The sequence below is a fragment of the Leptonychotes weddellii genome, chromosome 4 (genome assembly GCF_054177405.1).
Source record: "Leptonychotes weddellii isolate Sample4059 chromosome 4, ASM5417740v2, whole genome shotgun sequence".
Taxonomy (NCBI): Eukaryota; Metazoa; Chordata; class Mammalia; order Carnivora; family Phocidae; genus Leptonychotes; species Leptonychotes weddellii.
In genome coordinates, this window is record NC_138372.1 from 16,228,881 (window position 1) to 16,255,342 (window position 26,462).

A 26,462-nucleotide genomic window follows, 5' to 3' on the forward strand; every position below is an offset into this window, starting at 1 on the left:
TGGATCCAGAAACCGCCTGGACACCTGGGCAGGTGCTCAACTAAATGGATGTCTGCTTGTGTTTGGGGAGGGGGAGCTCTGGCCAGCTGTTTAGCCATTCCAGACCCTTGGCACGACTGCCCTTGAGTGGCACACAAGGTCTTGTGCTTACCTTTCCCTGCCTTGCTCCCACCAACCTTTCAAAATAAATCCCTGATGTCCCAAGCGGGGGGGAAATGAATGTGCTGGCAGGAGTCACAACAGTGTCTGCAATCCTCTATGTGGATTGTGAAACTAGACAAGTTCTGAGACCATGACTCACGAATGTTACGTCAAGAAGGAAATTACAAACAAGTAACCGCTAGGAGCACCATTTCACAGAGCGTCCTTCCCTGGCTGTGTGTCACCCCAGGCCCCTGACCCTATGTTTTAGTCACGGCAGGCATCTGGAATACAGATGGGAGCCCCGCGTCCCTTCCCCCGAGCCCAGGACTCCCTCCTCCCAGGTCCTCTCTCTCTGAGAGTTGGGTTTTGCTCTGCCCAAGCTGCCCTCTGATCCTTCTGGACTTTTCGAAGATGACGGTGCCTGTCGGGAGGTCTGGGTTCAAATCCTGGCTCATCCACTTATCACCTGAATGCCTTTGGCAAGTTTCTGGACCTTCAGCATCCGTACTTACTCAGGGACTGACTAGGACAACAGTTGCCCACCTCCTAAGGCTTCAAGAGGGCAGCGTCCTTGTGTCTGTGTTCATTGCTATATCTCCAGGGCTTCCAATGGTACCCAACATCAATGATTAAATATTTGCTGAATGAATGAAAGTTCTAGTACAGGACCTGGATATATAGTAGGTGCTTAGTACCTGGTGGCTGTTATTATTAATACCAATTCCTAAGGGAGAGCCTACTGAGCGGCTGACCTCAGAATCCTGTTCAGCCTGTATCTCTCTCAGAATCAGTGAAGATGCTGGTATATCCATTGGTCCTGGATAGTGTGAGTCAGAGTCCCAGAGCCTGGACACCTGGGCTGGTAAGAAGGGGGCTGGGCGGACAAGACCCAGATCTTACAAAATTTAAGAAGAGATTGGGGTACCAAGAGACACAGGGATACAGGGATCTTCTTTCTGCAGCAGGGGTGATGGACAGAGAGAGCATCTTGATAAAAATAGGGAAACTGGCCCCTTGCATTAGCCAAGGTTCCAGTAGAAAACAGACGGCTCGCCAGAAGGGGCAACTGGAGAGAGAGTTTCATGAAGGGCCTGAATCTCTAAAGGGGTTGGTAGGGTTAAGGGAGGGAGGGGCACCCAGGCCCAGCCCCAGCAGGAAACACTGGCCTCTGCTAGCCTGGAGGGGCAAGGGGTGGCTGCAAGAAAGGAACCGTGGCCTTAGGCAGAAGAACTGTGCAGTCAACCCAGCCAATGGGGAGGAGGGAGCCAGGGCATAGATACCTGACCCCTCTTCCTTTTAACACCAGTCTTTTCCTGGTGCTTCTATTCGCCAAACCCACGTGGAACCAGAGAGAAGCCGAGGCCCTTCCCTGGGCGGAGGAGGGAGGACCCCAGTCTGGAGGCGCAACTGTGGAGAACACACAGCAAGCCTGGAGGGGGGGGTTGTTTTGCTTTTGTTTTGCTTCTGTTTTTAGCATGTCTATGGATGGGGGACTTCACATATGGAATTTTATTCTTATGTGTACTACATATATTCTCACAATTGCTCTGGGAGGTGAGGAAACCAAAATTCAGAGAGACAAAGTGAGTTGCCCCGTCTTCTGACCCCAAAACCATGATCGCTTCTTCTTTCCTTCCTTCCTTCCTTCCTTCTTCTTCTTGATGTTTTAATGAAGTCTTTAGAGTGAGTTGGGAGATAGAGAGATATTTAAATATCTTAAAAGTCAGAGATGCAAAGCACAGCCTCACCTGGATGGGCCAGTGTCACCAGAGCTTGGTGGCCCGGCGTGTCTGAACATGGTGCAGCCCTGTGTAGGCTGAGGAAGGGACACCCCAAGGCCGACCTCACCCACAGGAGACCCAGCAGCGAAGCTTCAGGAAGCCCATTGCTTGCCAGTGGGCAGGGTCAGCATTATCAATAGATTACTTGGTTATTATAAAAGGATATGAGTCAGGAACAGCCAGATGGAAGAGATGTGCAGGGCGAGGTATGTGAGAAGGCACACGGAGCTTCTGTGTCCTCTCCAGGCATGTCCCTCTCCCCAAATCTCCAGCCTGGATGCCCCTCATGTTCTGTCCATGTGACATGATTCTGATGACAGAGCAAACACTGCCTTTCTGGCTGATATGTTCTACTTACCAGGTCTCTCTTGACCGGGTGATGGAAGGAAGTTCAGGGGACAGGGAGGACGGGTGGTGGGAAGATCTTTGGGCATCTTTGGTGCTCACCACACCATTCCAGGGGCCACTGCTGCGGTTTTGAGTCTCATTCATTCTGGGATTCAATAGCTGTGGGAAGGACAAGGCCAGGGGAGCAGGGACTGGGTTGGGAGGGGCATTGCCATGGAGATCAATGAGTAGTTAGCTAATTATTACTCGGCAGTTCCACTCACACATCTTCACAAAGAGGCATCTGTAAAGATGATCGGGGCAGCTTTTCCTGTAACCATGAGAAATGGAAATCCTAAATGTTAAACCTTCAGCATTTTGATTGTACCTGGGGCTTAATTCATAGAGGTGAGTGAGAGCCAACACAGTGGGGCCAAGGCTATTGGGGGAAGTTATATTACTTCTAATCCCAAAGAGGATGGGCACACCACACCACACCGGGCCACGCGGGGAAGCACCAGGGTCAGCGAGGAGGCAGAAGGAGTGAGGGGAGAGCAGGGCATAGAACCTTGGTTGTGGTTTCCTTGGAAAGGAATACGCGAGCTAGGGTGGGCAAGTTTGAGCTTGACTATTGTCAGTAGGCTTTGGGCTATCAGGTGTCTAGTACCTGGCCCTGGGGTGATGTAGGGCAGGGGGAATATTGGCTTAGTGTGTGAGACTTAGATAAGGTGGTTGGGGGTGTGGGATCCGGATTGGTTGGTTTGTATATGAAAGATGTGTTCTCCAGCAAGTTGTCTACGATCTCTAGGAATTTGCCAGTCCTAGGAGGGGCAGTTTCTCCAGGACTGGAAAGATCTCGGGGTGTCAAAGCATCATAAAATACAGAAAATCAGAAACATGATTAATGCATTTGGGGAATGACTAAAAACGACAGTACGTCCATACTTTGGAATACTATATAAGAGTTAAGTAGTCAGGTAGGTCACTGTGTTCTGACATAGATGGCCTCTAAGACATTGGTAAGTAAAGAAAGCAAGTTTTGGAACAATACTTATCCATATGATTCCATTGACATGTGGGAAAAAAAACACATACAAAATGAACCTTAAACTTCTGTAAGTCTATATGTGTTTCCGGTGCACAGGAACATATAGAAATGAATAGACCCCAAACTAGCAGCAATGAGTACGTCTTTTTTTTTTTTTTAATTTTATTTATTTATTTGACAGAGAGAGAGCACAAGCAGGGGGAGCGGCAGGCAGAGGGAGAAGCAGGCTTCCTGCTGAGCAGGGAGCCTGATGCGGGGCTCGATCCCAGGACCCTGGGATCATGACCTGAGCCGAAGGCAGATGCTTAACGGCTGAGCCACCCAGGTGCCCCAATGAGTAGGTCTTTTTAAAAAAAATTTTATTCATTTGAGAGAGAGAGAGAGAGAGCATGAGCAGGGGGAGGGGTAGAGGGGCAAACAGACTCCCCGCTGAGCAGGGAGCCTGATGTGGGGCTTGATCAATGGATCTGTGACGAACACAATGATGGGGAAGCATGGAAGCTGGCCAGTGTGGAAGCAGAGAGGATCCCCTCAGCCTGATTAAGCAATCAGGGAGGGCTTCCTGAAGGAGATGAGTCCTGAGTTATGTTTTGAAGGCTGGGTGAAAACTAGCTAAATGAAGAAGTGAAGGACAAGTATTCTAATGAGTATACTAACAAAGGGAGCAGTATGTCTGGAAGAACAGTTTTATTTGGGAGCACAAGATTTGAGAGGGAGAAAGGTGAGGGGATGAGGCTGAGAGGAGGGTGGGAGCAGATCTTGACGGGCCTCATAAGCCTAGCTGAGAGGTGTGATTTACCCCAGAGGGCAATGAGGAGCCTTGGAAGGGCTTTCAGCTTTGCCTAGAGTGGGCTGGGAGGTGAGGCAAGGCAGTGAACAGGACGGGCAAGGATGAGGCTGAGGGTCTGTGGCTCGCCCTCTCCCCCACACCACCCTCCAGCCACACACGGCTTTCTTCCTGAGCTCTACCACAGTGACCTTCAAAGTTGAAGGTGCATCAGAATCACCTGGAAGATTTGTTAAAAACCCAGCTTGCTGGCTGGCTTCTACCCCCAGAAGGGTCTAGTAGATCTGGGGGTGGGTCCCAAGAATTTGTATTTTATTTGTTTGCTTGTTTATTCTTAAGTAATCTCTACACCCAACCTGGGGCTTGAACTCACAACCCGGAGATCAAGAGACACATGCTCTTCTGACTGAGCCAGCCAGGGGCTCCAGAATTTACATTTTTAACTAATTTCCAGGTGATGCTGCTAGTTGGGGGACCCCACCTGGAAAACTCTTAACATTCCTGTCCATTCTCACCTTAAGGCCTTTGCACCTGCTCTTCCATCTCCTTGGGATGCTCTCCCTTAGATTTTTGTCACCTCCTCAGAGAAGGCTTCCTTGACCCCTCGGGGCAGAGTAGCCATTCAATCACCATCTTCTTGCCTGTTTTGTTTTCTTTACAGCACTGGTCACATTTAGAAATTATCTTGTTACTATATTTGTTGACTTCTTTATTTGTTGTCTGTTTGCCTCTATTAGAATGTAAGCTCGGGATGCAGAGATCTATCCCTGGGGGCCTAGGACAGTGCTTGGCATACAGCAGATACGCAGGAAATTGTTTATTAAATTAAAAGTGGGTAGGATGGGCTTCTGCAACCTGGGGAATCTGCGGGGGCTGGGTTTTCTGGCGGTGGAGGCACCAGAACAGAAAGCTGTTCGGATATTGAACTGAACGGTTGACATAGGTTAGAAAAAGTCATCCTCTTTTGGGGGAAGGGACAGGGTGGGGTGAGACAGAGTTTAAAATAGGTGACCTTTCAAGCAGATGTGGGAGGAAGGAAGGGCCCACTGACATCACAGCTGAGAGGCCCAGAGCTCCGTTGTGGTCCAGGGGCCAGGGGCGCCAGAGCAGGCCCCCAGCCTGAGTCACTCCCACCTGTAGGGCAGGAGACCAGGTCAAGCCTGGGGGTGGGGGTGGGAGTGTGGTCCTGGGGGAGTGCAGCTGGGGGTGCCTGCTGCTGCCCAACCTGGGTCCTCCTTCTTTCTTTCCTCTGCCCTCCCGATCACTTACCCACTGCATTGTAGAGACCTGGGTAAGACACAAGCCCTCAGTTTCCTCATCTGGGAAGTTGGGGCAGGGAGGAAGTTTCCAGGCCAGGCTTCTCTGCATGCCACAGTTGACCTCACCCCAGCTATTCACCTCCACTCACTTCACTCAGCTGTGCCTGAAGTTCTGGAACCAGTCCTGCCTTAGGCCTCTGTTCAGGCTCTTTGTCTGCTACCCTCTACATGCACGTGCGTGCACGTGTGTGCACACACACGCATGGCCCTCTTCTCCTAATGATGCTCTCCATCCTCCAGGTTCAAGGCGCTGGGTACAGGCAGGACAACAGCATGGGCTTTCGAGCCTGACAAAGCTGGTCCCAGACCAGGCTGTCCCCGATTCCCTGGTGAATTTTCACTCTTCTGACCTCAACTTTCCTTCCGATAGAGTGGGTACATCCACCGCTTCTCGGCCTCTTGGCTAAGATCAAGTGTAGAGTGGGTATATCTACCTTCTAGATTGTGGTGAAGATTAAAAAAAAAAAAAAGCCAATTATGAAAGTGGGTTTCTTTTGCCCCTTTTTTCTGTGTTTTTTTTTTTTTTTTATTGTGGCAAAATACACAAACATAAGATGTACCGTCTTAACCATTTTTCAGTGCACAGCTTGGTGGTATTCAAGACATTCATAGTGTGCAGCTCTCACCACCATCCATCTCCAAACCTTTTCATCTCGTGAAACTGAAACTCTGTCCCCGCCCCCCTCCCCCACAGCCCCTGGCACCCTCCATTTGACTGTCTTTTTCTTTTTTTTTTAATTTAAAAAAAATTTTCTAGAAGATTTTATTTATTTATTTGACAGAGAGAGAGACAGTGAGAGAGGGAACACAAGCAGGGGGAGTGGGAGAGAGAGAAGCAGGCTTCCCATGGAGCAGAGAGCCCGATGCGGGGCTCGATCCCAGGACCCTGGGGTCACGACAGGAACTGAAGGCAGTCACTTAACGACTGAGCCACCCAGGCGCCCCTTCCTTTTTTTTTTTTTTTTAAAGATTTTATTTTTAAGTCATCTCTACACCCAACGCCCCTCCATTCGACTTTTTAGCTCTCTGAATCGGACTACCCTAAGTACCCCTTGAGATCACACTGGGACACCTGCCTGGTTCGGTCAGAGGAGCATGCAACGCTTGACCTCGAGGATGTGAGTTCGAGCTCCACGTTGGGTAGAGAGATGACTTAAAAATAAAATCTTAAAAAAATAAATAAATAAGTGGGATCACACGGTATTTGCCTTTTTGTGACTGACTTGTTTCACTCAGTGTTATAGCCTCAAGGTTCATCCATGTTGTAGCAAGTCAGAATTTCTCTCCTTTTTAAGGTTGAATAATATTTCATTGTACGCATATATCACATTTTGTTTATCCATTCATCCACTGATGGACATTTGGGTTGCTTCCATGTTTTAGGTATTGTGAGTCATGCTCCTATAAATACTGGTGTAAAAATATCTGTTTGGGACGCTGCTTTCAATTCTTTCAGGCATACACCCAGAAGTGGAATTGCTAAGTCATATGGTAATTGAATTTTTAATTTTTTTTTTTTTTTTTTTATCTGAGAGAGAATGGGAGACAAAGAGCATGAGAGGGGGAGGATCAGAGGGAGAAGCAGACGCCCCGCTGAGCAGGGAGCCCGATGCGGGACTCGATCCCGGGACTCCAGGATCATGACCTGAGCCGAAGGCAGTCGCTTAACCAACTGAGCCACCCAGGCGCCCCTGAATTTTTAATTTTTTGAAGAATTGCCAGCACAATGGCTGTACCCCTTTACATTTACCAAGAGGTTCCTTTGCCTTTTTCCCCTCCCCTAGTTCCAACTACCGCTGCCCTGCAGTCTTTCAAAATTTCTTAACGTGATGAATTCCAGTAGCACTGACAGTCCTTGGGCTAGACCACCATAAAGCCCTTGACCCCAGCCTGGCTGAAAGCAGAGACCCTTTCACAGGCCACCAACTCCACCCCAGCCTTTGGCTCAGAGCTGGTAGTGGAGAAGGAAGGTCTACCAAACACCAACTATGCACCAAGGGCCCCGCTAGGTACTTCACACGCATCAGCCCCTTCTTCCTCATCACTGTGCAGCCCTGTTAGCGTGCCCACCAGGAGAGCGAGCCTTGGGAAGTGTCCTGACTTGCCCAAGCAGGGATTAGTGAGCAATGAGGCTGGAGAAGTGGGAAGGGCTCAGTGTACGAAGGTTCTTGAATATATTTTATCTTGAGGGCAATAGGGAGCCACTGCAGGTTTTAGACAGGGAGGCAGCATGATCAGACGTGGACTGAAAGCTGAGCAGGGTTAAGATAGGTAGAGAGGAAAAGAGAAGGATTATCGTGTGATTTCTGCTTCCCAGAGCGGTAAGAAGGGAGGCTTTACCTTGGTCAAGAGGGAAGGTGATGCAGGCAGGGAGGATGGGAACAGAGTTGGCACATGTGATCTAGAATGAGCCATTTGAGCTGGAGCGGGGAGGGGGGAGCTTGAGGTGATTTCACGATGCCTAATGCAGGGGCTGTGTTGTCTTAGGCAACTTACCGTGGTTCTCTGAACCTCAAGTTCCTCATCAGTAGAACAGGCTTAATCACAGTACAACCTCCTGGCTAGCTGTGGGAGTTCAGTGAGATCACCACTACATGCAAAGCACTTACTGAGGCCAGCCTGGCACAGAAGTGCTCGAGAACCATGGAGAGTTGTGGGAAGTGAGGCATCGCCACTATTTTCATTATAACCCTCGCTGCTTCGGGGCAGCCTCCCAGGTAGGCGGGGGTCTTCAACCCCCAGGAGCGTTCCTGAGCCCAGCTTATTTCCGGTGGGCTCTGGTGGATGACACTTCTCTGCTTCCTGGTGGGGAGGGTGGGAATGGCAGCCACGCATGCAGGTGCCACCTCCCTGCCCGCCCCCCCTTCCCCTCCCCTGCTCCTGCTCTCTGCCCCGGGTCTATTTCCAGCAGCGTGGCTGCCTGAGGCCAGCGCCAGGTGTGGGTGGTGAGTCAGAGCCAGGCTGAGCAGACATGGTGGCCCTGGGGGCCTAAAGCTGTCACAGCCTCCCTCCCTGGGCCTTTCCCAGCAGCCCTCCGGGCACTTTAAGGGGGGGGGGAGGCTAGACCAGTGCCAAAAGGTCGCTCATCGGTGTTACAGAGCCCCGGCGTGCCCCAAATCTACCTCTCCCCTGGATAGCGGTGGGGGCAGGGGCCCCGTCCTGTTCAGCTCCACGGTCCAGACTTGGCATGTGGCACGTGTGCAAAAGGGTTCACTGACCGAATGAGCCAACCTTTGCCCAAGATTTGCTTTTGTGAGGACAGAGCGTACGTTCTGGAGACAGACACACAGAGTTTATATGACCCTGGGCAGGTGGATTTGGCTCTCGGAGCCTCAGTTTGCTCATCTGTGAAACCAGGATAACGATGTGTACCTTGTAAAGGACCATCGTGAGGTGTAAACGAGGCCTCCTCAGAGAACCGTCTACCAGGGCGAGATCTAGAATAACATCGCCCATACTTGGTTGCAAGTATGTTGCTGTATCTGCTCGTCCCTGGATGGTGAGTGACTCCTGGGTCCGGGCTGGGTCTCACTCCTTTTTGCTGTCCCCTGCCAGGCACTGGGCCGAGCACAGAACCAGTGTCCCATCCGTGTTTGTTGCATGACTGACTGACTCCATCCAAGACGGGAGCCTGTGGGACCGGATGATGGTACCTGTAGGCCATAGCAGGCCGCAGGCCCCCTGAGCGCTCGCTGTTCCTGAGGGCACCTGTATGCCCAGAGATTTTGCGGCTTATTTCATCAAATTCTTGCAGTGCTACACAAGCAGGTCCTGTTACTCTGCCCATTTTACAGATGGGGAAACTGAGGTTCGGGGATGTTAAGTCACTTATGGTCACATGTTGACCTCGAAGAGGAGCTGAGACCGGATACGGGTCTGCTGGCCTGAGGATGCTCTCCATGGTCCCAGAAGAGGGAGCTGGAAGGCACTGCCAGAGGCTTTCCTTGCTGGTCCGTGCTGCCTTGGGGTGGCCTGATCTCGGGTCTCTGATGGTCTGTCTGCATGTCTGTGTGCCCCCCCCGGTACCAAGGACTCTGAGAGATGGGACTGTGACTCCAGTGTTCAGCACGGGCTGTGGCATGCAGCAGGTGCTCAGTGGGAGTTTCCTGGGTGAATGAGTGGTCTTCGGCCTTCTCTGTTGACTGGGGCCCACACTGTTGAGATGGCACAGACCACTCCACTCGAAGGCGCTGAATGTCCGGGCACCAATCCAACCCAACGGCAAGTACACGAGCAGGATCACTAGCCCCAGCTAAGCTGGCTTCTTAGGGTCAGTACTGTCCTGTATTTCAGAGTCTCTGTGTCCAGCCCCAGATCAGCTCTCCCTCCCTCTGCCTCCTGGGACTTTGGAGCTCCTCTCCCCGACTCATGCCCCGCTCTCGCGCCTGGCCAAGCAGGGACTTGCTGTCAAGGTCACTGAAGCGGCTCTGTGTCAGGTAGGCTGGGCCTTTTACGTAATTGCTTTGAGTCTCTGAGCCTTTAGTTGTTGCTACGCCCCAGCTTCCAGCACAGTGCCAGACGCATAATAGGTGCTCAATAAATATCTGAATGACTGTCTTCGGGCTCACTGAATCTGCAGGTCTATTGATCTCTCTGCTGGTAAAACTCTGGACTGATGTGTGTGTGTGACCTTGGCATTTCTGGGCCTCGGTTTTCCCATCTTTGAAATGGGTAGGTTTGGTGGCCCCAGCCCTGTCCACTCCAGTGTCCACTGCAGTGTGCTGGACAAACAGCGGACATTCCCATGTACGGCCTCCCCCCTACCGTGCACACCTAGATTTTGATGGACCTCACAAATGATTGTGGGGGAAGCAAAGTCCTATCGTGATCTGTGATCACCACAGTTATTGACCTGGGAGCTAGTCCCTCAGTATGGGCTGGGGCTTTACAATCCTCAGTGCAGGAGCAAGAATCCTTCTGTTCTCTTTGAGGAAGCAGAATGCAGAGCATAGGGTGTGAATGACATCATTACAGGACTCAGTTGTTCAGCTCTTGATCTACTTAACAACTATTTATGGAGCATCTTCGAAGCACCTGCCCCTTGGGGATACAGCAACAAACAAGAAGTTCTTTTAGAGCTCACATTCTGGTGGGAGAGACAGGGAATACAAAAATAAGGATGCATAGTAGGTGAGAAGTTGTTTTATTCTGATAAGTGTGCCACCAACGAAGTCCACAGGGTGCTGGGTTAGAGGGGCAAGGGAATGGGGGTTACTTTAGCAAGGGGTGGAGGTCAAAGCGGGTCCCCAAAGCTTCATGGAAGAGCTTTGGGGGCTGCCAACTAGAGGATGAGAAGGTGCTGACCTTGCAAAAAGTGGAGGGAAGAGCATGGCAGGTAGAAAAAACAGTACGTGCAAAAATTGTGAAGGGGAAAGGGATCATTGTGGATGTTTTTTGGTTTTTTTTAAAAGACTTTATTTATTTGACAGAGAGAGACACAGCGAGAAAGGGAACACAAGCAGGGGGAGTGGGAGAGGGAGAAGCAGGCTTCCCGCCGAGCAGGGAGCCGGATGCGGGGCTCGATCCCAGGACCCTGGGATCATGACCTGAGCCGAAGGCAGAGCCACCCAGGCACCCCTGTTTTTTGTATTTTTAAAAAAGAAAATCAGGGGCGCTTGTTTGGCTCTATCGGAAGAATGTACGACTTGATCTCCAGGTTCTAAGTTTGAGCCCCGCATTGGATGTAGAAATTCCTTTAAAAAAAAACTGCCATTCTTTAGTTATTAGTAGTGCCAGATTAATTTCTTTATTCGACAGACAAGCCCCTACTGGGCAGCCAGCCCTGCGCTAGGCCCTAGGGACAAACAGAGCTGCATGAAAGCGACATTCTTGTCACACATCCTGGACCTGGCACCCCACGGAGATGAGCTGGTCTGATGTTTGCGAAGGGCTCCCAGCTTGGATCCTTGGGGAATCCAAATAAACCCCACAGGTTCTTGCATCCCAGGCCTCCCGGCAGCCAGCAGCCCCAGGCCCCCATAGGAGAGAGGCTTCTGTTTCCTGCCTATCCCTCCCCCACCCACCTGGGCACAGAGGGTCTTTCATCCATTGTTACTGCTTCCTGCCCATCCATCTCCAGCTGCTGGTCGGAACCCTGTAGATTTACACTGACAAGCGGATGCTTTTACCAAGACCCTCAAGGGGGATAGGGAGGGGAGCGGCCTGGAGTGAGGGGGGACGATGGGGGAGGGAGGGCTAGTGCTTTGTGACAAGGAAGAGTTTCCTGCCCTGAAGAGGTGTTAGACCCTGAGGGCTGAGAGGAAGGGAAGCAAGCCTCTGTCCCCCAAAGCTCCCCCCTGCTGGGAGAGGGCATGATTAATGACCCCTGACTTGGCAGGGCCCCCATGCCCCTTGGACTGGGTTTGGGTTCAGCCACATCTTCCCTGGCCCCATTTCTGATGCGTAAAGTGAGCACTGGACTTGGAGGCAGGAGACCTGGGCTTAGGTTCCATCTCCGCTAACTCTTCGCTGGGTGATTTCTTAGCCTCCTTGGGCCTCAGTTTCCTCATCTGACAGGCGGGTCTAATAATCCATGCCCAGCAGTGTTGTGACCCATGAACGTGATCTTGTAGGACAGATGGTAGCAAAATGCCAAAATATGAAACATGTTTTCTCCCCTGGGCTCCCTTACCCAAAGTAGGAGGTTACAAACTAGCTCCTGTTAAGACGGGCTTGATTGAGCACCTACTGTGTGCTCGCTGCTGTGTTGAAGGTAAGCAGCAACGAGACTCAGTTCTGGTTCTCAGTGGAGACAGACAAAAGCAAACAGACATGCATCACGTGACGGGCCGAAGTGTTTGTGTGTACCCGCCGAGAGTGTGGCTCTGGAACCAGCCAGCTTGGCCTGTGTCCCAGTTCTGTCATTCACTGGCTGTGTGGCTATAGGCAAGTCCCTTAACCTCTCTGTGCCTCAATTTCCTAAATATGCAAAATGGGGGCCAATAATTACCCACCAAGTAAGACTGTTGTCAGGATTAAATTATTTGATACTTGTAAAGCATTCAGAATAGTACATGTTACAGAATATGCCTTAGTAAACACAAACCACTATTATTACAGGGTCTGCGTTTCGCCCAGAACGACAGGAGTCTGGTCCCTGAGCTAGAGCGGCGGTAGCCAAGCCTGAAGGAAGCCGATGCTGAGCGGACACCTGGCTGGGCACCAGTTCTCCATGGCTGGCTGTGTCTGTCTCTCCTGGGACAGTGTGGGATCATGCACCTGCGGTCCGGCCAAAGCCGCCATTTGCATGAAACTGGAGCACGTCCCGAACCCCGAGGTGCCAGGGCTTCTCAAGGAGAGTGGCAGCCACGTGGTCCCACCAGGCAGCGAGACGTGGAAACGTGGCCACGGTGAGCTCTCGCCCCGGGGCACTGAGCCAGTGGCAAGGACGCCAGCCGGTCCAGACCACACTGTCGGAGGGGCTGGCTGGGCCACTCACACGTTGGCCACATGGGCACAGACCCCTGCCTAGCGGACGGAGAATCCTCGGCTGGACACCAGTCCCCCTCTGCCTGGGTGGGAGCAAGAACCCTCCAGAACCCCCCTGAGCCCCAGAGAGAGGGAGGACCAGGATCAGAATGCTTTGGGTGAGAATAAACTACTGGGACTGTCTTCCCCTCAGGATAGTCCAGGATTTGTAAGGGACCAAGACCCCTGGGCCCCACGCTACTCACATATACATGGTCTCTGGACCATGTGACTCATTTCAGATCAAAGCTAAGCCAGGGAAGAGCAGAATCACTGATCACCGCTCTTGTCCTGGACGATCAGGAAATGCTGTGGGGGTTTCTTGACTAAGGAACCACCTGACCTAATGAGTTGGAAATAATCCTATGCATTAATTAAAAGAAATAGAGTTGTTATTACTACAGGTGCTGATGAAGTCAACACAGAGTGGGGAGGGGGGTGGCCTAGGGGACCTCCAACCTAGCCAGTGGTGGAGTCCAAGAAGACTGGGAAGAAAAGCTGAGCCTTACGTGGTGGATATGAATGAACCCGCAACAGGGAGGGCCCTCCTGGCAGAGGGCACCGGCGTGAGCAAAGGCATGGAGGTGAGAAACAGCGCTGGATACTCCAGGGGATGCAAGGGAAGACCCAGATGAGCCACAGGGGCCCATGAGGCAGAGCTGGAACTCGGGTCCTCTCAGCCACGTTAAGCTGTGGGATCACAAGCCTGTAGACAATGAGAGGGTTGTAAGCCGTGGACGGACAGATCCAATTTTGAGTTTTGCCAGCCACCCTGGTTGAAGTATAAGGGAGGGATTGGAAGGGTGGGGCCAGAAGACAGGGAGATTTCACAGGAGGCTGTGAGTAGTAAAAGGGAGGGAAGGTTTCCTGCCCCTCAGTGTTGTTTTATTTTATTTTTTTAAAGATTTTATTTATTTATTTGACAGAGAGAGAGAGAGAGAGCACAAGTAGGCAGAGTGGCAGGCAGATGGAGAGGGAGAAGCAGGCTCTCCGCTGAGCAGGGAGCCAGATGTGGGGCTCGATTCCAAGACCCCAGGATCATGACCTGAGCCGAAGGCAGCCGCTTAACCGACTGAGCCACCCAGGTGCCCCCCTCGGTGTTGTTTTAAAGGGGAAGTGACAATATTACTCATAAAGGACCTAGCACAGTGCCTGGCACATGTACTCACAGCTTGCAGTAAACATAGCTAATGCTCAGGGGTCTGGACTAGGGCAGTGGTGGTAGGGATGGAGTAGGGGACTGGCTTGAGAAACACTGAGAAAGGCAAATCTGTAGAAATCATTGACTGACGAGATATGGGGGTGAGAGAAAAGGAGTCAGAGAATTCCTTCAATATTTATGAAGCACCCACCAGGTTCATGAGCCTTCTTCATGCATCCACCAACTTTTTGTTGAGCACCTACTCCATGCCAGGCACCTTCCTAGGGGCTGGGGTTATAAAACAAAGCAGAACTGGTCTCTGGTCCCCTGGAGCTCACTGATCAGACTTCATGAACAATGGAAGGACTAACGACCTGCTTTTGTCAGATGGCCAGAGACTCCTAGACCCTCTGGAGCTGCCTTCCAGTAGAGTCTCTTGGTGATCTGCAAATTTCTCAAATCTCCTTTGCCCCAAACCGGATTCCCACACCCGCTCCTCCTGCCTGCATGTGTCCCCACCTCAGGAAATGACACTGCCACTCACCAGGTGCTCAGGCCAGAAACCTGTCCCTTCTAGTGCCTTCTTCCTCTCCCCCCTCTTCCTACCCCTGATCCAGTCTGTCTGCAGCTCCTGTGAAGTTTCTTTCCAAAACATACTTTGAGTTCTCTCCCCATCTTAGTCCAGGCCCCTGACACTCCTGCAGGATGCCTTTTCCACTGCCTGGCTGGTGTCCTTGCTGCTCGACCCTCCCGTCATTATCCCACACTACAGGCAAGAGCAAGCGGCTTCTTCTTCTTTTTTTAAATAATCTCTATGCCCAATGTGGGGCTCAAATTCACAACCCCGAGATCAAGAGTCACATCCTCTACCTACTGAGCCAGCCCAGCACCCCAAGTACAAACCACATCTCCTAATGCCACTGCTGAAAACCTTCCCTCGGTAACTTCCCACTGACCCGAAATCAAATCCCTAAGCCTACAGCCCCCAAAGCCAGCATAGGCCTGGCCCTGCCCCCTCCCCCGCACCTCCTGCCAGTCCACACCCCCTTCCTCCCTGCCCAGCACTGGCCTTCCAGCTTCCAGAACTGCCAAGCTCCTTCCTACCTCCAGGCTTTGGTACCTGCTGGCCTCTCTCCTGGAGATGCCCCCCTCCAATCCTTCTCACTGTCCAGTCCCAGCTCAAGCGCCCCCTCCTTCCAGAAGCCTCCCTGACCACCCCTGTTGCTCTTCATCCCAGCACTACTTGTTTCCCTTGGAGCCCTTCTCCCAGTTGGCAATTACTTTGTTATCTGTCTCCCCACTCCTTGGACTAGGATCCTTGAAGGCAGCGCCCACCGTCTTGCTTCTACAGTTCCTACAGGCCCGAGGAGCACCTGCCCACCCCCCGACTAACTTTCACTGAACCCTGAGTTCGGTCCAGCCAGCTCACCAATGCCCGCAGCACCTCCCAACTCCCCTTTTGTTCAGCAGATAGCACTGTCTCTTCTCCCTAGCCTCAGAGGAGTAACCTGCATTATCTTGTCATCTATCAATCTCTAATAAACTGGGTTATTTTTAGAACAGGTGAAAGCAACGATCTCACATCTCTGAGAGGATTTTCCACTCGCGTATGACTTTCTACTACAATTTGGTTTCCTGTGGTGGTTACGGAGGCTGCGAAGCCAGCAGGCTTTGTTACTCTGGGGCGTAGAGAAGGGCCTACAGAGAAAACCAAGCCTCCCCTCGCACCCTGGACCCTGCGTGGAGAGAGAAACCAGGTGCGTGGTGCAATCCCCTGGCGGATGGTGGGAAGCCTGGAGGAAGCCTGGTGCTCTTCACTTGCTCTGTGACATTGGCCTCCTCCCATTCCCTTTCTGAGCCTCCGTTACTCGTCTCTAAAGGGAGGGGGAGGGAGGGCTAATTACTAAAGACCTCTGACTGCTAAGATTTGGATGGGACCGTGAGCCAGTGGCTTTTATCCATCCCTGGACATCCATTAGATGACATGAGTTCTTTCTATGAATGAAATGTAGTCCGTTCCTCTTATAGCACATATGCAAATATATGTAAATTAATACAAAATAAAGGACCCCCTCCCCCAAGAGCTCCTGTTCATAGTACCAAGGTCTGGCCAGACCTGGGGTGGAGGGAGAAACTCAGCTCATGCTTTCACCCTGCTTGGATGCCTCCCCCTGCAACCCCACTCTACAGAGAAGAATCTGAGGCCCACAGAAGGAAAGTGACTTGCCCACGATCATGCAGCAAGACCCTGACAAAGTGTATTAGCAGCCAGGTCTCCATCCTGGCACTTCTCTCACGTGCCCTTCCTGCCCTGCAGTCCGAGGCCTGGGGCTAGCGCCTCAACGGAAGGGAAGGGAGGTGCTTCCTTTGTCCGCAGGAGGTGGATTAGAATAAACCTCACTAGGAAGTTCAATCAAAATACTCTGTATGCGGACCAGGGAGAGGTTCTTTTGGTTATGTGATCAGAGTGAAGGTGTCCTTTGAGTCACATGTTGAAAAATTGGGATGTGGGGAGATCACTCCGTGTCAAGGGGACAGCATATGCCAAGGAGTAGATGCAGACGACAGGAGAACACTGCCATGCTCAGGCGTCCTTGCTTACAAAAAGACAACTTCGAGGCAAGCCCCCACCGTGTCTCCTGCTAACCAGAATGCACGCCCCCAGTCTCTTTTGAATGGAAATTCTGGAACCTTCCCTGCCCGTAAGATAGTGCACATGTAGGGAAATAGGGAAGAACAATCCTGGGTAGCTACCTGGGGACCAACATGTCCAAGGCTAGAAATGGTAAGCTAAGGAATCCAGATTTTATTCTGAGAATGAGAGGGAGCCATTGAAGGTTTTAAAACAACGAGAGAAATCAACAGATTCATGTTTAGGATGACCCGATTGGCGCTGGCAGCAAAGAAATTGGTTCGAAGACTGGAGCAATAGTCCCAGTGGTCAAGAGAAAGACCTGAACCAGGCCAGGGAAGCAAGGGTAATGCACGGACATTTGTCTGAATGGAATAGTCTGAGCCTGTCTGGACAGGGAAGCAAGGGAGAGGACTGAGCACAGCAGGTTTGCTTAATCCGGAGAGGGAGGGAGCTGAGGCCTCTCCTCTCCATCCTTCTCATGACCGGCTATTTCCCCACACGGGTGCCCAGGCAGGGGGGCAGGGGGTGCCCAGGTCAGTGGAACAGCTGCCTACCAGGAATCTGGGACAGAGGGCGGCTTGACTTTGTTCTCTGGGGACTTTTAGTCTATTTCTCTAACTTGTTAAGGACAGACCTGAGAGCCTTAGGGGACCACAAGTCAAGTATTTCTCAAACATTTATTTAGTACTCACTAGGGCAAAGTATTAGTGTGGGGGACAAATATGCTGAGGCCAGATCTCCTGAATCTCAAACTGAGACATGAGATCTACAGAGGACTTTTTTTTTTTCTTCCAGATTTGAGATTTATCTATAGGACAAGCACTTTAATGACATCTGTTATGGGTAGAATTATGTCCCCCCCCCCAAAAGATATGTTGAAGTCCTGACTCCCAGAACTTCAGAAGGGGGCCTTATTTGGGAATAGAGTTGTTGCAGATATAATTAGTTGAGATGAGGTCATATGGGAGTGGGGTTGTCTCTTAGTCCAATAGGACTGGTGTCCTTCTAAGAAGAGAGAGCTGCACAGGGGAAACACCATTGTAGACAGAGGCAGAGATGGGAGTGATGCGGCTAAAAACCAAGAAATGTCAAGGATCCATGGCCACCCCCAGAAGCTAGGTAGAGGCAAGAAGGGACTCTACCAGAGTCTTAGACAACATGACCCCGATGAAGCTTGTTTTCAATCCTCTAACGTCCGGAACACAGAGAGAACACATTTCTGTTACCTTAACCCTGGCTTTGTGGTACCTTGTTACAGTAGCCTTAGGAAACTAATAACACATTGAAATAAATCACATTTAACTTTTGTCCATTGCCCGCACCGATCACCACTTTAAAGGTGGGGTCCCTTTCTAGAATAGACACACCTATGTCACTCCTTTGTTCAAAACTTGTCCACAACTTCCCAGTTCCCCGGGCGATGCCTGGAGGGACTCCTTGCCTGGACCCTGAACGCTCCCCAGCCTCTCTTCTCAGCACTTTGCCCTCCACTATCAACACCGATAACACCACCTCCTTGGCGGGGGGGGCCCTCCCTCTTATTGCTCCCAACACCTGTTCCCTCTTCCCTCTCTTTGGTAGGGCGGTGAAGAGCAGACTGCTTGGTTTTGAATCCTGGTTCCCCCATTTCCTAGAGTCTAGAATTGACACCTTGGGTAAGTTTTTATCCCAATGCCTCAACTTTCTCACCTGTAAAATGGGAATGCTAGCAGCTCCTATCTCCCAGAGTTGAGGATGGATGGGTATAAAAGCCTTTAAAGGGCTTAGCCTTTTAATCTGGCACATGGAAGAGCAGTTACTATTACCTCCCTTATGCTTGGTGTACTGTCTTCCAGAAGGTCTCTCTGCCCACTACTCCCACTCCCCTCACTGGATTGTGTCATCCAGGTATTGTACCTGTCTTGTCATATTTCTGTCTCCATCAGATTATGTACTTCTCCGGGAAGGGGCCATCCTGCATCCCCGCATCTGAGCATACAGCAGGTGCTCAATAAATGCTTGTTGACTGAACTATTGAGCAGAGAATTGACCAAGGAGATCTGGAAGGTAGAGCGTGGGGACAGCTTTCACAGGACAGTCTGCCCGTCCGCCTGGAAGTGAAAGTTGCACTGTTAGTTCTGAGAGCATGAGAAAGAAAGTGAGAGCCAGAAAGAAAAAGACAGCGGGCAGGGGGCAGAAACCTGCAACCTGCTCCAGCACCCCGACCTTGCCCCCCACCCCCAGCACATCCTGCCCCCTCCCCCGTGGTGCCCCTCCAAATGCTGTCACCCACGCACACCTACCCCATCCCCAACCAGCAGCTTCCTCTGACACACATTTTCCATTGCTGGGCGGGGTAGAGCAAGTTCCAGGTGAAAACAATCTCTGGGGGTTCCTTTTCGGGGTCGTTCCATCACGTCCATGTCCCTGCTGAACTGTCCACAGCCCCTGACTTCCGTGGCACAGAGTCAGTCTGGGGCCAGAACATTCAAAACTATGTGAGGTGTCGCCTGGTGTCTCGGATCAGGTACAGGACGGGGAGTCAGGATGCTGGCTCCGCTGAGTTTGAGCTGTGTGACTCTGGGCAAACCCCTTCCCCTCTCTGAGCCTCCTTTTCTGTAAAAGGGAGTAGTAATGCCAGTCCTCTGGGACTGCTGTGGGAATTACATGGGACAATGGATAGAGCATGAATAAGCTCTACCAATCTGGTTGTTTGTGGGGACAGGGCAGGAGTGCAGGGGCGACATGGAAGGTCCCCTTCTCCAGGCCCAGCACCGTGCCAGGCACTGAGGGGTTGCAAGCGTTTGGCCTCCAATGTTGTTGAGTATGCGGGAGGGGGCCTAGACTCTAGCGGAAACAACACGGGCATGGGAGTTAGAGACCTCAGCTCGCCTCCTCACCCCCAGCTCTGTGACTTGGCATGTCCTTTTTCCTCTCAAGGCCTCAGTTTCCCCGATTTACAACAGCAGGACTAACTCCGATGCTCTCTAGGTCTTCCAGCTCTGAAATCTCAGACCTTGTGCTGTGCTAAGTGAAGGCATGGCCAGGGAAAGCTGATGCAGACTTCTGAGTTGTCACCATTTCTTTTCTTTGTTAAGATTTTATTTTTAAGTCATCTCTACACCCAACGTGGGGCTCAAGCTCACAACCCTGAGACCAAGAGTCGCACGCTCCACTGACTGAGCCAGCCGGGTGCCCCTGAGTTGTCAACATTTTTAAGCCACTCTGGAAACCCTGGGGTGAGATCCTGGCGGGGGGCCAGTCTTCCTTCATTTCCTCCACCAGCTTCTGTTGCGGGTTCTGTTGCGTCACTGGCCAGCCTGCATCACCGCCCAACTCATCAGCCAGGCTGCCTTCTTCTGGCTTCACAAGCCACTGTTCCTCTTTCAAGACCAGCTCGGGTGTCCCTTCCTCGGGAAGCCTTCTCTGACACTCTCAGGGACATCTGGGCAGCTCCTCTTCCGAGCTCCCACTGCACCTCCGAGAACCCTCCATCACCACACTGACCTCCCTCGCTTAGACGAAGTGTCTGTCTCCCTCACTGGGTTTGAGGGAAGATCTGAGTCTTACCCATTGGTGCACACTCAGCACCCAGCACAGGACCCGGTAGAGGACAGGATGGGGAGAAATGAGTGAATGGGTGGAGGAAAGAACAAGGGAATCGAGAGATGGATGCTGGAGGAGTGGACAGGTGGACAGGGTATGGATGGATGTTTGGATGGATGGTTGATTCTATAGGCAGGTGGACAGTGGACGACAGCGAATAGGTGGGTGAATACTCAGCTACCGATCACGAATTTTAGTGTCACACGCATCTCTGCAGTCACCAGACACATAGTCTGGACTTGCCAGGGAACTCCCGTTGTTTCCAAGCCATTATTCCATGACTCTGGGTTCTCCTCCAAAGCATGGATGTGGGTCTAAGAATCCTCCCAGGACTCTCTGCACATGAGAGCCTGGGTAAGCTGCCCAACAGAAGGCCTTAACCTTTATCATCCCAACTAAATTCCCCTGTATCAGTGTGAAAATGACTGTGACTAATTCACTGTGAACTCCAAGTACCCCACTAGGCTCAGGAGTAGGTATTTCTGGACAATCCAGTGTCTCGGCTGGGAAGGGACTGCTGAGTGTGGTGCAGGTGAAGACACCGAGGTGACTTGCTGTCCAGCATACCTAGTCCATTACCACGGCAGACCTCCCCTCTGGTGCAGCCCGGGCCTTCCACCCATTCACAACTCCCCCCCAAAGAGAATTGTACAATGTACCAGCAGTGTCTGGTTCTCTTCGGCCACCCTATCCTCAGGGACCCTAGATGAACAGGGGTCAGAACCCAGTTTGAAGGGTTGTTACCTTCCCCCAATCTGTCCCATAGAATCAACTGATGTAGAAACATTACAGGATTTGGGGTCAGAGGACGTCAGTTGAAGTTTTATCTTCTCAGCACCTGTCAGCTGCTTCACTCTAGGGAACAGGGATTGGCCCCGAGGCAGAACAGGGCAGCAGGAAGAGACAGGCTTTGGAGCCACAGAGATGTGGGTTCAAATGATGCCCCATCAGGAAGTGTGACCTCAGGCAGGTGACCCAACTCCTGAGACTGCTTCCTCATCTGTAAAGTGGGAGAAACAGTACCATTTGGCTCGCAGATCTGTTGTGAGGCTCAGCAGACCCTGATCCATGCCGCTCAATGAGATGCCGCTCAAGGCCAGCCACCTGCGCCTCCTGAGCACTTGAAACGGGGTCTGGCTGAATGGAGAGGGGCCGTAGGTGTAAAATCAACACCGGATTTGGAGGCTTGGGAAAAAATGCAAAAATCCTTAAGAATTTTTGTATCACTTCTTATTGATGATATTATACATTGGTAATATTTTGAAATATTTGGTTAAATAAAATACATTATTAACAATCTTTTAATGCTGCCACTCAAAAGTCCCTCTGCTATGCAGCCTTCCCAGCCTCCCCTGGAGTGTGACTATTCCTTCTCTGCTGAACCTCAGGGTTTGTACGTGCTCCTATCATGGCTTTTGGCAAATACTGTGGTTGTCTCTTGAGGTGTCTGTCTTCCAGCTAGTCCGGAAGCTCCTGGGGGTCAGGAGCTAGATCGTGGTCATCTCTGCTCCCAGCTCCCTGTACAGAGCCTGGCACACAGCAGATACTCAGCAAAAGTTACTCAAGAGGATAAATATGTATATGGGAGAGCAGTGTGGATTTTTATTATTCTACCGTACCTGGAGTCCTTGACGAATACAACAGGGTACATGTCATGCTAAAACCATGATCGGGGCCTTGGCAGGAAACAGATGGTACACTCAAGTGGAGTTGTTTGAAGAGCGTCTAATCAGAAGACTATTAACAAAGATGTGGTCAGGATTCAGGGCTACCAAGAGGGATGGTGCAGTGTCCTAGGGTTGGCAACAACGGGGAGCTGTTACCACCTCTAGCCCGAAGGATGGAGAGGGAGAAGTTACCCAGACCCGGGGCCAGAGATGTATGCACACATGGGGCCGCCTGCAGGGGCCGGAGCCCTTGGGTGAGGGACACGGCCAAGCCGTGGCCACCCTGCAGGGAGGGGCTTGGGGAGCAACTGCATGCCCTCTGCCCTCCTGCGCTGCCCAACCAGAAGCCAAAGGGCCAAGGAGGCCATTGATGTCACCCACAAAATTCACCTATCAGGGCGCAGAACAGGATGGAGAAGGGCTGTGGGGAGTTCCAGAGGGGCAAACAGAGAAATCCGGCACTGGAGGGAACACTATACCCCCAGGATCTTTCAGGGCCTCTGGACATCCTTATAAAGTGCAAAACATGGTCACAGCCAAGCACAATCTTTAGGTAAACAACTGCTGTATGCCAGGTGCAGGGCTCCTCCGTTTTCCAGGCTCAGAGAGTCCAAGGAACTCACCCAAGGGCACACAACAGGAAATGGGGCAGGAATGGGACGCAGCTTGGCCCCGAGCTCAGGTTCTCATCACCTCTTCTCAGCTACATGGCACGCACTGTGCTGAGCACTTTGTCTACATTATCTCTAATCCATCAAAACTCTGCAAGGTCGTGTCCTTTTCCTGTCTCAGAGAGGTTGAGCCATCTCTCCAGGGCCACACAGCTCGTGGGGGATGGGAGGGACGCAGAGAAGCAGGGTTCGTGACTTTGCCATTAATTAGGGCAGGTGACTGGCAGATTGCCTGGTGGCAGCCTCGGGGATTTATTTAGCCCCGACGGGTGGAGCCACCTCTCACCAGGTGCCTCCTGGAGTCACTCCCCAGCTGCAACCACAGGATTTAGATTTTCAGAGCTGGGCAGGGCCCTGAGCATCCTCTAGGCTGGCTTTCGCCTGTGGCTGTGAAACTAATAATAATTGCAGCAGTGATGGCCACGGGCGGCTTCCAGAGCCCGCGGTATGTTCACTCGAGGTCTTTCCCTGCATGGTCACTAAATCTGACCCCGCGTCTCCCTTAGGACTGTATAATGTCTTGTAGGTGGGTATTACAGGCTGCTCAGTTTGTAGATCAAGAACTGAGTCGGAGAAGGAAATGGCTTGTCCGTGGTGACCCGGCAAAGCAGATCCAGTGCATCCACAGCTGCCCCGAGGGCCAGGGGTGCAGCTAAGAGTGCTGGTCTTGGATCCGGAGGCTGCGTTCATCCTGGCTCTGCACCTACCGGAGGCAGTGACCTTGGGCAGGTCACTTTTTGGTGTCCTGGTCTCATCTGTAAAATAGGGACAACAGTATCTACTCCACGTGGTGTGGTAAGGATGGAATGAGCAATTGTGCGTAAAGCCCTTACAATAGAGGCTAGAACGTGCCAGGCATTCACTCCACCTCCCATTCCACTGAGCTCTCCCACCACGTCCAGGGAGGCTCTTAAAATTGTGCTCCTGGGTGACCCCGGCTTTAGTGACCGATCGAGGAGCTGCCACCCGGCCAGCCGGCACTGGGTGTTGGGTGCTCACGCTTGCCTCCGCCAGTCCTCCCCATCCCCACTCTGCAGGCAAGGAAACTGAGGCCCAGAAAGACATAATAACCTGCCCAGGCCTTCACACCTCAGAAATCACAGCCAGGACGGCCACACCCAAGTCTAAGCCGATAACCCCCACTCTGCCAAGTGCAGGAAACCCAGATTGTTATGATTATTGGTATTGTTGTCCAAAACAATCCTCTAGATAGTGACAATGCAGCAATCATGGAGGGTGCTTATTTCCATTGGCTCCACGATCATCCCTCCGCCCCTGCGGAGGGGGCCTGGAGCTTTAAGAAGAAGCTCCTCAAGGCAGGATGAACAAACACGCAGTGAAAAGCTCGCAGCTGGGCCCCAGGTGCTGGGAGAGAGAGTGGGGCAGGAAGCGGGCAGGCCATTTCTTTCTTTCCTCTTCTTTCTTATTTGTTTGAGAAGCAACTTTACTTTCTAAATCGGTCATTGTCACCCGTTGGCCCCCACCCCACCTGGGCCAGGGCCTCTGGTGACAGGGGCTCAAGAGGAAGCTCTGGGGGGGGTGGGCAGGAGGGACAAGGGTACTAGGTGTGGCAGAGCCCGGGGCCCAGCTGGACTTGCGGGGGCCTCTTCCCGGCAGGGGTCTCAAGGACTCCCTGCAAGGGGCGGGTGCCTGCCTGTGGTGTGACCTAAGTCTTCCAGGTCCGGCTGCCAGGGGCCCCTCATAAACAGGGAGGTATCAGGGCAATGGTTAGGGGGCATGGCTCTGTCATCAGACCCACTTGGCTTCCAAGCTCTGTGACCTCGCCTCTCTGAGCCTGTTTTCTCACCTATAAAATGGGTAGGGTGGTTGTGACAATTAAACATAATTAAAGAACATGACCAATGGAAACCATGTAGCACATTTACTAGCACTTAGCATATTTACTAGCTGGAGATTCACTTGAGAAGCCAACAGCCATAGGGCATTGACTATGTGCCAGTCACTTTTAAAGCATTCTACACGTATGACTGCATCTAATCAGCACAATGACTCTCTTTCCACTTAACAGATGAGAAAACTGAGGCACCGAGAGGCCAAGTGTGCTGCACACACAGGAGCGGATCCACATTCTGCAGGATGTTAGTAGAGTCTAGGCGATACTGGGAAACCCCTTTAAGAAAAATAATATGAAATTATGAATACAAAATGATATGCAAGGCCATGCAATGAGCGACGCGGGGCTTAAGCTCCATGAGCCTGACCTTCAGTCTCCCTCTAAGCTTTAGACCACACAGCTAGCACGTGGCAGAGCCCAGGTGGCCAGCTCCGGAACACACAAGTGCTGTGAAAACGCTATTAATGGTAGACGGGACAGAACGCCACTACCAAATGCCATAAATACAGTGTGCCGGCAAATAAGAGGCTGGATTTCCACTGCCCTCGCGGTGTGCCACTTCTAATTTAACCCTCCAACAACCCACCGAGGCAGGTAACGTTATTACCATCCCCATTTTACAGACGAGGAAACTGAGGCTCGGAGAGGACCAGTGGTTTGCCTGAGGGCAGAAGTGGCAGAACAAGACTCGAATCCAGGCAGCCTGACTTCAAGGACTCTTCGTTGAGCCACTGTAAGAACTGTTACCTCCCCGGTGACCGGGGATCAGAGCCTCCAGCCTGCACTCCTCACCTCCCTTGGCAGGTCCGCTCATCCCTTACCTGACAGCTGTTTGGGGTGGGGACAGGACACCCCAGCTTTGGAGTCAGAAATGACCGCACGCTAATCCTCACCCTGTCGTTTCCTAGCTGTGAGCCCCCGAGGCAGACTTGTCACATCTCTAGCCTCAGTTCTCTCTTCTGTAAAATGGGATTGTGTCACTTCTAGGGTGGCAGAGTCTGGACGGATTATTACTTTACATGTTTTGTAATGTACTATCAGTAAACCATGCATTATCTCTATTTCTAGCCCCTGTGGCTACCCTGGATAGGGTAGTTTCTAGGGTAGTTGGGAGGACCAGACATAAAGACAGATGAAATGCCTGGTCCACACTAAACGTTCGGCACCGGCAGAGATTGCTGGCATAGAGGCAGGGGAGAGGTCATTTGTGAGGAGTGGATTTTGGAATAGAGAAAGAGAGCAGGACCAGGTGTCAGGCAACCTGCATTCTAGATGCATCTCTACCACCAGCTGGTTGTGTGGCCTTGGACAAGTCACTTCCCTCTTTCTGGGCTCAGTTTCTCTATTTGCAAGTTACAAGCACTGTCCCGCCGGTGCATGCATAACATTGTCTCTAAGGGTCTTTTTTTTTTTTTAAGATTTTTATTTATTTATTTGAGAGAGAGAATGAGAGACAGAGAGCACGAGAGGGAAGAGGGTCAGAGGGAGAAGCAGACCCCCCCGCTAAGCAGGGAGCCTGATGTGGGACTCGATCCCGGGACTCCAGGATCATGACCTGAGCCGAAGGCAGTCGCTTAACCAACTGAGCCACCCAGGCGCCCTGTCTCTAAGGGTCTTAAGAGATTGGATTTCTGGGGCGCCTGGGTGGCTCAGTCGTTAAGCGTCTGCCTTCGGCTCAGGTCATGATCTCAGGGTCCTGGGATCGAGCCCCGCATCGGGCTCCCTGCTCCACAGGGAGGCCTGCTTCTCCCTCTCTCACTCCCCCTGCTTGTGTTCCCTCTCTCACTGTGTCTTTCTCTGTCAAATAAATAAAATCTTAAAAAAAAAAAAAAAAAGAGAGATTGGATTTCTGTATAAGAGCACAGGACTGTCTCCTAGGCTCCTCTGAGGGCTTCTCCTGTGGAGGCTCCCCGCTTCCCTTGGGGTGCTCTCCGTGGCTACCCTTGAGACAGAGAGGAGGGTTGGCAGTGAACTCCCACATCTCATCTGCTCCAACAGAACCACGGTGTTGTGGCTCAGTGTGGGGGCCCTGCAG

The 26,462-nt window shown here is 51.8% G+C and overlaps 2 long non-coding RNA genes across 3 annotated transcripts; one reads left to right on the forward strand and one right to left on the reverse strand.

Moving 5' to 3' along the window:
• Positions 1 to 1,874: 1,874 nt before the first annotated feature.
• LOC145721083 (uncharacterized) lies at positions 1,875 to 5,750 on the reverse strand. The gene is made up of 3 exons (XR_014144550.1): positions 5,357 to 5,750; positions 4,603 to 4,750; positions 1,875 to 2,432 (listed from the first exon to the last, which is right to left on the reverse strand). It is a non-coding gene; the product is annotated as an uncharacterized LOC145721083 (long non-coding RNA).
• Positions 5,751 to 8,041: 2,291 nt separating this feature from the next.
• Positions 8,042 to 25,825, forward strand: LOC115942673 (uncharacterized). 2 transcript variants are annotated; one of them, XR_014144715.1, is made up of 4 exons: positions 8,042 to 8,123; positions 12,466 to 15,771; positions 18,231 to 18,304; positions 25,051 to 25,825. It is a non-coding gene; the product is annotated as an uncharacterized LOC115942673 (long non-coding RNA). The 2 variants fall into 2 exon arrangements; XR_014144716.1 differs by lacking the exon at positions 8,042 to 8,123 and adding an exon at positions 8,339 to 9,842.
• Positions 25,826 to 26,462: the final 637 nt, after the last annotated feature.